Raw genomic sequence first — 14,345 nt, 5'->3', positions numbered from 1 at the left:
TGGCCAGAAAGCCTAACCACTTAGCTACAGAGCCACCTGTAAAACAATAAGCAAAGCTGCTGCAGATGAGGCCTGAACTCACCATGTTTGCCGTGCTCAACAGATACTGTTTAATAAGCACTGTGTGCTGACCAATTAGTCTTGCTTACTGCAAAATAGATTTTTAATGTCAGCATATTATATATATATATATATATATATATCTACACATACATACAACAATGTATATTCACACATACTCAGACCTTAATAAATATATATATATATATATATTCCATATATGCATACATACACATATATATTATATACCCATATACAAATATCCAGATATATCCTGATACAGAGGTATAATAAATTTTTTAGAAGTCTGAAACTAAATGTGACCTCACACAGGCTTAAAACCTGAGATGACTGCTGCTTAACCACAGCTTAGTTAATGGGCCCTATCTAGTGGCCGGCGCCGGGAGCGCGCTCTTGGGAGCAGCCTCTGGAGAGCTATCCTGACTGTTAAACCTATTGTAGGTTTATATTGATAGTGTAAGCCCCAACTGAGCTATTTTTAACAGTTTGAACTAGCATGTATTAGTATGCAATCTAGTTGGATCACCAGTTTCCCCCAGATGGCAAAACACTATGCACATTGCTTAGCTTCCAAGCTCAGATGAGTTTGGGCGTATCCAGAGTGGTGTGGCTGTAGATTAAAAATACCTACAGCACCTTGTACTCCCAGGTGGCTAATCAGGCCCAACACTGCTTAGCTTCCAAAATTAGATGAGATTGGGCGTATCCAGTGTGGTGTGGCCAAGTGAATTAAGCCAAAGCTGCTGCAGGCTTTGCAGTGCTCCACAGATACTGTTTTATAAGCACCATGTGCTGACCAATTGATATAACATATCTTACTTTACACAGTGAACAAAGCCAGTATTTGGCTGCCACAGCCATGATTCAGATTTGCAGTCTTTAGGATCATTATAAACAGTTTATGAAATAAATAATTAGTAAGTGTATACCCATGTTTTAGACATGGCAGGGAAACTGCTTATTAGTAATTGCTGGTGTCTTACTAATGCAGACAGACAATACAAAAAAAAAACAAAGACAGACAACTTGCACGACTCAGTAAATAGCACTAAGGTGTCTCTATAAATATATATCTGGCCAAGTGCAGTGCACGCCAGCAATATGCCTGATCCCAAATTCCCCTTAACACCCCTGCGCCTTCAATGGAGGAGAGATGTAACACAGGAAATTCTGGAAATACAACAGGAAAACAACAGGAAGCATGGTTAATATGTCCCCATGCTCACAGTATAACACAAAGTGCCGACTTATAATTATGTAGGCAGATTTAATAAACATCTTATGTTGCACTCAAACCTACACATGTAACTTGTATCCTGTTTTAACAAAGACTTCATGGCCTATTGTAATACATATGCAGCGCTGCTGTATTCCCTTTATCAATAAGAGTTGAATCATGATCTTTTATCCAGTGACCCTGACATTTCTGTGTGCAGGGAACATCACTGTGGCAGCAAAGTTACTCATGGAGCGGCCTATGCATAAAACCATGTGGCTGACGCAGCTCAGAGCGGAGGGGGACCACACACACAGTATCCCACACAGTGGGGCGGCAGCGTGAGCTGACCGCCCCGTTCAACATACCTGGACCCTGTGGTGAGGGCTATGACGGGGCTTCTCTGTAAGTTCCGTCCAGCCTTTACTGCAGGTTTTAGTCCTGCACGTGGTAGTGAGGGAGCTCTTTTTAGAGAGGTCCGACACCCACAGCTGCTAAAGCAGCCTTCACTATCCCAGACCCACGCCTATTGGAAGGGGGGAAGGGATGTGGTAAATCGTTGAAAAAAGAAAAAACTTAGAAAAAATTCCAATGAAATGTGGACCTCTGTGGCAGCAAAGCCACAAGCCTACTAACTGTGTCGAGCACAGAAAAAACACTGAGGTACTCAGGGATATGGAGGGGAGGTGTAGTTTCAAAATTAATTTATTCAGTGCCTACTTCCTGTGGAGGCCGTCCATATCCCCAAGAGTACTCCAGTGACCCCTAGTGGATGAAAAAGAAACACAAGTTATGCAGTGTCTGTAACACCAGGTTCTCCCACACGCTCATCTGGTTCCATTTCATGTGAACAGTGTAGTCCGTCCTCACAAAACGCTGAGGAGAATGTTGGGGAGGGTCACGAGCCTTTCTGGCTGGGTGCAATCAAAACTATGATGTCTGATATGTCATCTCAGCTCACTGCAAATGTCCACAAAACACAAGAACTGCAACAAGCAGTAGCAGATCTGGCTGCCAGGGCTGATGTTCCCCTTCCTCATTTCTCTACTGCAGGTCCACATAAACGTGCTTTCCCTGCACTTCTATCAGATACTGATGATGATATACAGGATGATGGGGACGATGTAGATCCCATAGGTGGGGATTCCACTCCTACACAGGGTACTGAACCCCTCATTTTAGCTATAAGGGATGCGCTAAAGCTCCCCCTAGAGGATGCTGCAAATCAGCAATCGTTTTTTCTCCCTCAAGACAAACTGACTGTCACGTTTCCCGATTCTAAAGATTTAGATGATTTATTTAAGCTAGCCTGGAAAAATCCAGATAAGAAATATAAGGTGTCAAAATGGTTTTTGCATACATTCCCCTTTGCCCCTGAGGGCAGAAAGTTCTGGGAAGAATCTCCAACTGTAGACGTCTGTCTCTCGCCTCTCTAAGAAGGCGGTGCTCCCAGCTCCGGGCTCCTTTAAAGTAAAGGACCCGGGGGATAGAAAAATTAAGACCACACTGAAATCTATCTACATTGCTGCAGGTATATCTCAAAGACCGGTCATTGCAGGTTGCTGGATGACACATGCAATTCACCCCTGGGCTACTCAAATTCAGGAGGGTCTCTCGGGTGACATGACCCTGGTTACTACGGCAACTTTCCTAAAACACATTCAGGACACGGCAAGAGTCCTCTGTGACTCCCTAAAAGAGATTGGCAATATTAATGTTAGGACCACTGCTATGGCTGTGTCAGCCCACAGAGCCATATGGTTGCATCAGTGGATTGCAGACGCTGACTCCAAACACAATGTGGAATCTTTTCCCTTTACAGGTGAATGGCTCTTTGGAGTCGAATTGGACGCATGGATCTCCAAAGTTACTGCTGGGAAATCCGCATTTTTTCCCTCGGTGGCTCCGCCTGCTAGATGTACCTACCCAGGACAGTCTATTCAGTCCTTTTGGTCCACCAGATTTCGATCTAGGGCCAGAGGTACATCAAATGCAGCTAGAGGCACCAGGGGTAAGCCTAAGAAGCCAGCCGTTGCCGGCTCTCAAGAACAGAGCACCAGTTCAGCTTTCGCAAAAACCTCAGCATGACAGTGCCTGCCCACCCCGGGAGGATCTCAAAGTGGGAGCCCGGTTACATCACTTCAGGCACATCTGGGAAAGTTCCTGCCAGGATGGTAAGGGACCTTATTTCTCAGGGTTACAAACTAGAGTATGACGGTGCTCCTCCCCAATGATTGTTCAAATCAAGCATACCAGCTTTGGAAAATATGCATGTTACGCTACTACAGGCCATCACAAAGTTGGTCCAGTCCCAAGTAATTGTTCCAGTACCCCTGCAACAACAAGGACAAGGTTACTACTCCAGTCTGTTCATTGTGCCAAAACCAGACGGGTCTGTGAGGCCAATTTTGAATCTGAAGTCCTTGAATCTTTTCCTAAAAGGTTTTCAAATTCAAGATGGAATCTTTGAGAGCAGTGATCGCAGGCCTGGAACATCAGGAATTCCTAGTGTCCCTGGATATCAAGGATGCCTACCTCCATATCCCAATTTGGCCTCCTCATCAGGCCTATCTGAGGTTCACCCTGCTGAAGATCACTACCAGTTCCAGGCGTTACCCTTTGGCTTGTCTACAGCTCTGACGGTGTTCACGTAGGTGATGGCGGAAATGATGTTCCAGCTCAGGGTCCAGGGGGTCAACGTGGTCCCTTACCTGGACGATCTCCTGATAAAAGGGAGTTCCAGGGAGCTCCTACTCCATATAGATTGGACTATCCAACTTCTGTAACACCATGGGTGGATCCTCAATCTACAGAAGTCCCACCTGGCGCCATCTGGGAATGCTACTGGATACTGTAGCGCAGAAAGTGTTCCTCCCAGAGGACAAAGTGAGAACTCTCCAGGAAATGGTTTGCATGGTTCTCCGACCAACTCGAGTTTCCATTCATATTTGCATAAGATTGTTGGGAAAGATGGTAGCCTTGTACGAGGCCATTCAGTTTGGAAGGTTCCATGCCAGACCCTTTCAATTGGATGTCCTAAGCGAGTGGTCCGGCTCCCATCTTCAGATGCACCGGATGATTCAACTGTCACCCCAGGCCAGGATTTCACTCCTGTGATGGCTGCAGTTTTCCAATCTCTGGGAAGGTCGACGCTTCAGGATTGGATCCTCCTCACGACGGATGCGAGTCTGAGGGGGTGGGGGGCTGTCACCCATGGGGTGTAGTTCCAGGGCAGGTGGTCTGCCCAAGAGGCCCTACTTCCGATTAACATCCCGAAACTTCAGGCTATCTACAATGCTCTGCTTCAGGCCTCCCTTCTGCTCTGGGATCAGGTAATCCAGGTCCAGTCGGACAACGCCACGGCCGTGGCGTACATCAATCGACAAGGAGGGACAAAAAGCAGGGCCAGCATGCGAGAAGTATCAAGAATACTCCTCTGGGCGGAAAGAAATGCGATAGCACTGTTCGCAATCTTTATTCTGAGTGTAGACAACTGGGAAGCGGACTTCCTGAGTCGCAATGATCTCCACCCATGAGCCTACATCCTCAGGTGTTTCAACAGATCGACCGGTGGGGTTGCCCCCAGATCGACATGATGGCGTCTCGCCTCAACAAGAAACTTTGCTACTATTGCTTGCGAACCAGAGACCCTCAGGCATGCGCAGTGGATGCACTGATGTCACCTTGGCCTTTCCTCCTATTCTCTTGATCCCAAAGGTGCTCAAAAGGACCGGCATCAAGGAGTACAGGCAATTCTGCTTGCCCCGGAGAGCGTGGTACGCAGATCTTCTGGACATGTCCACCGAAGACCCTTGGCCTCTACCTCTACGAAGAGATCTTCAACAAGGACCGTTCGCCTACCTGAGCTTACAGCGGCTTCGTTTGACGGCATGGAAGTTGAGTGGAACATCCTAGCTCACAAGAGACTTTCCAAAAAGGTCATTGCCACTATGGTGCAAGCCAGGAAACCTGTGATGTCAAAACACGATCATAATATCTACTAGTGTAAGGAACGCACATATCCATCTGCCGAATTTCACTTGGGAAGATTTCTTTGTTTCCTGCAGGCTGGAGTGGATCAAGGCTTACGTCTGGGATCCATTAAGGTACAGATTTCAGCTCTTTCAATCTTCTTCCAAAAGAAGTTGGCTATACTGTCTGAAGTTCAGACCTTCTTGCAAGGGGTGCTTCACATCCAACTCCGTTTGTGCCGCCTACAGCACCTTGGGATTTGGATGTGGTATTACGATTTCCGCAGTCCTCCTGGTTTGAACCTCTGATGGCAGTAGAAGACAAATACCTCACGTGGAAGACGAGGATGATACTGCCCCTGGCTTCTGCTAGACGTGTCTCAGAATTGGGGGTCTTATCGTATAAAAGTCCATACTTGGTCTTTTATGAGGACAGAGTGGAGCTCAGGACTAGGCAGCAATTCCTGCCAAAAGTCATCTCTGCATTCCACTTGAATCAACCTATTGTGATCCCGTCAAGTTCTGGCACTTCTGCCCCTCCGGAGGCATTGGATGCTGTGTGAGCCTTGAAGATCTATGTCAAGAGGATGGCTTGGATCAGAAAGACATATTCCTTGTTCGTGCTATATGATGCACAGAAAAAGGGTTGCCCTGCTTCAAAGCAGTCCATTGCTTGTGTGCTTTGGCTCACTATTCAGCAAACCTATGTGTTGGCAGCCTTACCTGTTCCACAGTCTCTGAAGGCCCACTTTACAAGATCAGTGGGGTCTTCTTGGGCAGCTGCCCGTGGAGTCTCAGCCCTGCAGCTGTGCCGAGCGGCTACCTGGTCGGGGAAGAACACCTTTGTGAAGTTCTACAAGTATGATACCCTGGTCAAAGAGGATACCCAGTTTGGCCAGGCGGTGCTGCAGATGTCTCTGCATGTTCCCGCCCTTTCTGGAAGCCTTGGGACATCCCCATCGTACTAATGTGTCCCCAGTATCCCTTATGGATGCTAGAGAAAATAGGATTTTAAATACCTACCGGTAAAACCTTTTCTCATAGTCCACATGGGATATTGGGCGCCTGCCTCTGTGTGGTGACTTTCTGCAGGTTCCCTGTTATGTGTTACCTGTTCAGCTGTTGCTGTTTATGTTTCCAGCTGTTGCTGGCCCAGTTATGTTATGGTGTGCTGGTGTATAAATCTCACCACACTTCTCGTTGTTATGTTCCTTCTCTCAAGTATGTAGTTTCTCCTTCGGGCACTGTTTTACCTATAACTGCCTGTGGGTGGGGGCACAGAGGGGAGGAGCCAGCACACCCAGTGGAAGAAATTTAAAGTGCACTGGCTCCTTTGTACCCAGTCTATACCCATCGTACTAAAGTGCCCCCAATGTCCCTTATGGACTATGAGAAAAGGATTTACCGGTAGGTATTTAAAATCCTATTTTTTAATTGCCCAATAATGAAAATAGGATTTTAATTACCTACCGGTAAATCCTTTTCACGTAGTCCATAAGGGATATTGGGCAATTAGTACGATGGGGTATAGACGGGGCCTAAAGGAGCCGGTGCACTGTAAATTTCTTCAACTGGGTGTGCTGGCTCCTCCCCTCTATGTCCCCTCCCACAGGCAGTTATAGGTAAAATAGTGCCCGAAGGAGAATGGACATACTTGAGAGAAGGAACAAAACAACGAGTGGTGAGATTCGCACACCAAAAACATAAAATGACCAGCAACGGCTGGGAACAAAAACAGCAACAGCTGAACAGGTAACCATAAAAGACAAAACCTGCAGAAAAGTCAACGCACTGAGGCGGGTGCCTAATATCCCTTATGGACTACGAGAAAAGGATTTACCAGTAGGTAATTAAAATCCTATTATTTCTGGCATCCATAAGGAATATTGCGGAATTAGTATGATGGGGACGTCCCGAAGCTTCCAGAACGGGCGGGAATGTGTGAAGATGTCTGCAGCTCCGCCTGCCCAAACTGGGTATCCTCTTTGGCCAGGGTATCAAACCTGTAGAACTTTTAAAGGTGTTCTTCCCCAACCAGTTAGCACCTCGGCATAGTTGCAAGGCCGAGACTCCACGGGCAGCTGCCCAGGAAGAACCCACCAATCTAGTAGAGTGTGAAACAGGTAAGGCTGCCGACACATAGGCCTGTTGGATAGTAAGCCTAAGCCAACGAGCAATGGACTGCTTAGAAGCAGGGCAACCCTCTTTCTGTGCATCATATAGCACAAACAAGGAATCAGTCTTTCTGATCTGAGCCGTCCTCTAGATATAGATCTTCAAGGCTCACACAGCATCCAATGCCTCCGGAGGAGCAGAAGTGCCAGAACCTGACGGAACGACCATAGGTTGATTCAAGTGGAACGCAGAGACGACCTTCGGCAGGAACTGCTGCCTAGTCCTGAGCTCCGCTCTGTCCTCATAAAAGACCAAGCAGGGACTTTTACACGATAGGGCCCCCAATTCTGAAACACGCCTAGCAGAAGCCAGCACCAATAACCTCAACATCTTCCACGTGAGGTACTTGTCTTCTACCATCAGAGGTTCAAACCAGGAGGACTGTAGAAATTCCAAAATAATATTCAAATCCCAGGGTGCCGTGGGCGGCACAAAAGGAGGTTGTATGTGAAGTACCCCTTGCAAGAAGGTCTGAACTTCTGGCAACACTGCCAATTTCTTCTGCAAGAAAATTGAGAGCTGAAATCTGGACCTTAATGGAACCCAGACGTAATCCCTTATCTGCACCAGCCTGCAGGAAACATAGGAAACGCCCAAAGTGGAACTCCGCAGGCGGATACATGCGTTCTTCGCACCAAGACACACATCTCCAGATATGATGATAGTGTTTTGACGTCACAGGTTTCCTGGCCTGAATCATGGTAGCAAAAACCTTCTTGGAAAGGCCCTTGTGAGCTAGGATGTTCCGCTCAACCTCCATGCTGTCAAAGTCGCCGTAAGTCCAGGTAGACGAACGGTCCTTGTTGAAGATTTCTTCTTATTGGCAGAGGCCAAGGTTCTTCGACGGACATGTCCAGAAGATCCGCGTACCACGCCCTCCGTGACCAATCCGGGGCAATCAGAATTGCCTGGACTCTTTGATTCCGGATTCGCTTGTGCACCTTTGGGAGCAATAGAATTGGAGGAAACAGGTAGACCAGCCAGTAGGGCCAAGGCGATGTCAGTGCATCCACTGTCCTCGCCTGAGGGTCCCTGGTTCATGAGCAATACCAGCGAAGCTTCTTGTTGAGTGTATTTGTGGGCAATCCCACCGGTCGATGATCTGCTGAAACACCTGATGGTGGAAACCCTACCCTCCCAGGTGGAGATTGTGACGACGCAGGAAGTCTGCTTCCCAGTTGTCTACTTCCGGAATGAAGATTGCGGACATTGCTCTTGTATTTCTTTCTGCCCAGATGAGTATCTTCGATACCTCTCGCATGCAGGCCCTGCTTTTTGTCCCTCCTTGCCGATTTATGTACGCCACTGCCATGGCATAGTCTGACTCAACTTGGATCGCGTGATCCCTAAGTAGAGGCGAGGCCTGAAGCAGAGCATTGTAGATTGCCCAAAGTTCCAGAATGTTGATCGGAAGTAGGGCTTCGTAGGCTGACCACCTGCCCTGGAACTGAGCCCCCTGCGTGACCGCTCCCCATCTTGTCAGACTCGCATCTGTCGTGAGTAGGATCCAATCCTGAAACTTCGACCTTTCAGTAGATTTGAGGACTGCAGTCACCACAGGAGGGAAATCCTGGCCTGAGGCGACAGCTGTATTATCCAGTGCATCTGAAGATGTGATCCGGATCACTAGCTCAGGAGATCTAATTGAAATGTTCCGGCATGGAACCTTCCATACTGGATCGCCTCGTATGAGGCTACCATTATCCCCAACAATCTTATACAAAGATGGATGGATATTCGAGTAGGCCGTAGAACCATTCGGACCATCTCCTGGAGTGTTCTTGCTTTGTCGTCTGGGAGGAACACTTTCTGGGCCACAGTATCCGCAACATTCCCAGGAACAGGAACCGCTGAGTTGGTTCCAGGTGGGACTTCTGTAAATTGAGGATCCACCCATGGTGTGACAGAAGTTGGATAGTATAGTCTATATGGAGCAATAAAAGCTCCCTGGATCTCGCCAGAGTTTGAACATCATCTCCGCCATCACCTTCGTGAACACCCTCAGAGCTGTGGACAGTCCGAAGGGTATCGCCTGGAACTGGTAGTGATCGTTCAGCAGGGCAAACCTCAGGGAAGCCTGGTGAGGTGGGCAAATCGGGATATGGAGATAGGCGTCCTTTATATCCAGTGAGACCATGAACTCCTGTTCTTCCAGGCCCACAATCACTGTTCGCAAGGATTCTAGCTTGAACTTGAAAACCTTTAGGTAAGGGTTCAAGGATTTTAGATTCAAAATGGGCCTTACCGAACCGTCCGGTTTCGGTACCACGAACAGGTTGGAGTAGTAACCCTTTCCCTGTTGTTGCAGTGGGACTGGAACAATGACTTGGGACTGGACCAATTTTAGGATGGCCTGTTGCAGCGTAACACGTGTATCCTCCAAAGCTAGTAAGCTTGATTTGAAAAATCGTTGGGGAGGAGTGCCGTCGAACTCCAGCTTGTAGCCCTGAGAAATTAGGTCCTTTACCCAGGTATCCTTGCAGAAGCTTTCCCCAGATGCGGCTGAAGTGACAGAGCCAAGCTCCCACCTCGAGATCAGATCCCCTAGGGGTGGGTGGGCACCGTCATACTGAGGCCTTAGTGGAAGCTGAACGGGTGCTCTGGTCTTGTGAACCTGCGGTTGCTGGTTTTCTTGTCTTACATCTGGTGCCTCTAGCCGCATTGGAGGCACCTCTGACCCTAAAAAGGAAGAGACTCTACACTGCGCTTGGACTATGCATCCACTATCCACTGACGCAACCACAAAGCTCTGCGCGCCGACACTGCATAGCAGTGGTCCTAGCATTGATTGCCTATCTCCTTGAGAGAGTCACACAGGACGTGTGCAGTGTCTTGAATGTGTTTTAGGAGAGTCACCGTAGTGACCTGGGACATATCCCCCCGAGAAGCCCTCTTGAATTTGAGTAGCCTACATATGAATGGCATGAGTCATCCAGCCAGCAACCCGCTATGACTGGTCTTTGTGATATACCCACCGCTGTGTAGATAGACTTCAGTGTACTTAGTGGAGCTGGCAGTACCACCTTTTTAGATAGGCAAGAGACTGATACGTCTACAGCCGGGGGTTCTTCCCAGAGTTTCCTGCCTTCAGGAGCAAATGGGAAACTAAGCAAAAACCGTTTTGTCACTTGGTATTTCTTATTTGGATTTTTCCAGGCTAAACTAATCAGGTCATCTAGCTCTGCAGAATCAAGGAAAGTGACACTGAGTTTGTTCTGCGTTAAGAAAAATGACTGCTGTGCCGCAGCGTCCTCTGGAGGGAGTTTTAACACATCCCGTATAGCAAGAATGAGGGGCTCAATACCATGTGTAGACAGGATCCAAGACCTCCCCCTCCTCCTGTATCCCCTCATCAGAGGATGAGAGTAAAGCAGGTAACCCACATTAGTGTGGTCCTGATCTAGAGAGGGCGGGGGGGGGGGGGGGGGGCTGTGGAACATCTGCAATAACCTCCCCCCCCCCACACACACACACACACACACACACACACACACACACGCATACACACACTCCTCCCTGAGTTGGAGGACTGGCTGCATTGTTCATATGATATGGAACCAGATGTGTGATTGGTGTTTTACCGTGCTTACAGTAAACAACACTTATGTACACATACACACAGACAAGTAATATAATAGCAAGCCTGCCCTTACTGTATGTGAGAGGAAGCCAGAGAGAAGGGAACAGCACACCCAAGCTAAACAGCCCCCGTGAGGCTGCAAGCTGTTATATCATGGTGTACCACCGGAGTTTTAGTCCTTTTCAGGACACAGATTGTGTACAATAGTGGCTCTCCCCCTTTGCTACACCCCTGTACCAGTTTTCCTGAGCGTCTGGAGGAGCTGTGTGTGCCTGCTGCTGCAGCCGTAAGCAAAGGAAGGTGGCAAAACGCCGCTGGTCCCGCTCTGAGGAAGCTCCGCCCCCTGTAATGGCACCAGAGCTTCAGAGATATTTATACTGGCAAGGTCTCCATAAAAGTGTAAAAACATCACAGAAGTGTTAGTTTCCACTATTGCTGCCAGTGTACGCAGGGGGGCTACAGCAGGTCCCCGGGAGGGTCCCGTATGCCGCTCCTGAGTTCTTTCTGCACCAAGAACCGGGGGACCCCCCTCTCAGGATGGTGATCCTGCAGCGGGGAAGCGGCTCTGACGCCTGAAGAGACTGGTAACCGCCCGCCCCCCCCCCCCCCCCTAACTCCCACGGTGCAGGTATGCTGTTGCCCAAACAGCATACCGAAAATAATAAAGTTTTAAAAGAAACTGAAGAAAACTCTGTGTGCTTCCTCTCCTGAGTGCACTTTTTTCTAAACTGCCTGTGGGAGGGGCCATAGAGGGGAGGAGCCAGCACACCCAACTGAAGAAATTTAAAGTGCACCGGCTCCTTTGGACCCCATCTATACCCCATCGTACTAATTCACCAATATCCCTTATGGATGCTAGAGAAATGTCATTTTTGGGGACAAAGTGATGAAAATTGGGGTACAAGGTATGGGACAGGTATATTGGGGTGCTATATGAGGAGTAATCAGTCTGTTTCCAATGACCCAAATATATACTTACTTCCATTTTGATGTACCCCAAATAAAATGAGCGCACTTATTTTGCTGGAAAAAAAAATAGCTTCCTATGATTTTTCCACATTTACATTTTTTTTTTAATATAACAGCTGTTTTACCCAATTTAATGATACCAAATAGTTTTATTATGGTCATTAATAGACCTCTATAAGGTTTTCTTATATTGGTTTGGCTTTTTTGTGGGTACAGGAAGATTTCCCCACTTTAGGGTAGGTGCGATAAACAGGAGCGTGCAGGGTGCGATAACCTGATTTTTCGGGCGATAGGTGCTATAACATTACCCACAATTGCGTTATTGCGGCTAATTGGATACCCTCCTTAGCCGTTGTTAGCACTGCCCGATACAAGCAGCTAAGGAAAGCCCACGTGTCAAGCCCCAGAGGGTGGGTTTTCCTTGCAGCCTTACTTAGGAGCTTTGTGGAAAATGCACCCTCTGCATTTAATTTGCGGGGTCACCTATGTGTTCCAGCACTTTGTGATGAATCTATTAATTATTGCGCATTGCTCTCTGGGAAAATGTAGGATAACTGAAAAGCTGCAGGAATGAAAATGAGCTTGTCCCATAACTGAATATGCCACTAAGTGTACCTTTTCTAAAACTCTAAGTACAACCTTAATAAAAGTTTATTTGCAATGTACCATTATTAATAAACAAATCATTCTAAAAAAAAGAAAAGAAAAAATTGTACGCATCCCGGTTTTTTGCATTATGAATGCCTTAAGCAGTTGGTGAGGGCAGAGGTTCCTGTGACACCGAGCTGAAACGATTATTCAGAGCCAGTGTGCTGAGAGCTGGCAGCATGATGACATCACAGGAAACCTCTGAGAACAGTCAGAACATTATTAACCAGTACATAGGAGGGTCACACTCATTAATGCCAAGGAATATTTATAGCTGCCCAGAACATGGCTAACTTCATTCACTTATGTAAATAGTGGATATACAAGTTTAACTCCTAACAGTTTCAATTACATTTTGTGAGTTTAACAATATGGGTACTTAATGTACATCATGGGGGAGATATTGCAAAATTTGGAGAGATATAAAGTTCCAACACATCAGCTTCTGCCATGTTGCAAGCTGTGTCTGAAATATGACAGGTAGGAGGTGACTGGTTAGTACTTATCTCTCTCCAAGCTTTGATAAATCTCCTCCAGAGTATTTATAAAAAAAACACATAACAGACCAAGAACAGCTAAAATTACTGCAGGCTCTGTGTCCATTAAGTTTTAGAGTTGCATAGATATTCCTACTGTATCTTTGTCCAGTGAGTACTTTGTTGAATAAAAATGATCAATGTGTTTCACGGATAGCAAAATTGCACGTGCGTTTAAAGACTTAGTAGACCTATAAAGTTTTTATTTTCCAACTCAACATGCTATATTAAATCATACCTGAAAAATTGCATAAAAGCTTAGATTTTTAAAATTGCTACTTGAAAATTAACAGTATGCAATCTGCATATTGATATTTGGAGATATGCACTGGTATGCCGGCACCAACATGCTGTTTATCGTTACATCTGCCTCCCCTCTTACAAGCCCTATGCGGGATCCCCCTCCTTTGCAGAACCCAATTAAAACTTCTCACATGCACAAGGCCCTCTCCCAATCCTCTCCCGTTTACATTGCTGACCTCTTCTCCCTTCACACGCCCACCTGCCCACTTCACTCCAGCCATGATCGTCCACTTTACTCCCAACTGATTACTTCTTCCACTCCCGTCTCAAAGACTTTACTCGTGCTGCTTCTTACCTCTGGAACTCTCTTCCTATCAGACTCTCCACAAATTTCAAAAGGGTTCTCAAGACCCATTTCTTTATCAAAGCCTTCAAGCTCTCATCAGAACTCTCCTTGCTCACTGTCTCTCCCTTCTGTCTAACCCCTGTTTATCTGCAACCCTCCCATTTATACTGTAAGCTGTCACAAGCAGGACCCTCTTCCCTCATATGCTTTTCCTTCCCTCACTTTTACCATCATATCCTCCCCAATGCCTACAACAGCACCATACCCTTGGGTTCTGCTGCTTATTTAGGCATAATGACTGCTGCGGAAGTAATGTTTGTAAGCAATGTCCATGTCCTGCAATGTTCTGGAAGTCAACATCTTTCTTGTTGTGTCCATACTGTTTCTTTGGATTGGTAACACGTGATCCCAGCATTGAGATGTCCGGCGGGGAACGAGTGCAACGAAGCCCCTTGCGGGCTCGCTACACTCACTACGCTGCGGGCTCAGTGGCGAGCTGCGCTTGCCACAGGTTCTTTCCCACTCTATGGGTGTCGTGGACACCCACGAGTGGGAATAGTCCCCGTCAGTCGGCATGCCG

General features: G+C 47.2%; 1 protein-coding gene across 3 annotated transcripts in view; it reads right to left on the bottom strand.

Moving 5' to 3' along the window:
• VRK2 (VRK serine/threonine kinase 2) overlaps positions 1 to 14,345 on the bottom strand; it is a 183,124-nt gene that overhangs the window by 30,055 nt on the left and 138,724 nt on the right. The gene's annotated exons all lie outside the window — the stretch shown is intronic.

Source organism: Pseudophryne corroboree, chromosome 4 (genome assembly GCF_028390025.1).
Source record: "Pseudophryne corroboree isolate aPseCor3 chromosome 4, aPseCor3.hap2, whole genome shotgun sequence".
Classification (NCBI taxonomy): Eukaryota; Metazoa; Chordata; class Amphibia; order Anura; family Myobatrachidae; genus Pseudophryne; species Pseudophryne corroboree.
Note: the sequence above shows the minus strand (reverse complement) of the source record. Positions and strands in the feature narration are given on the sequence as shown.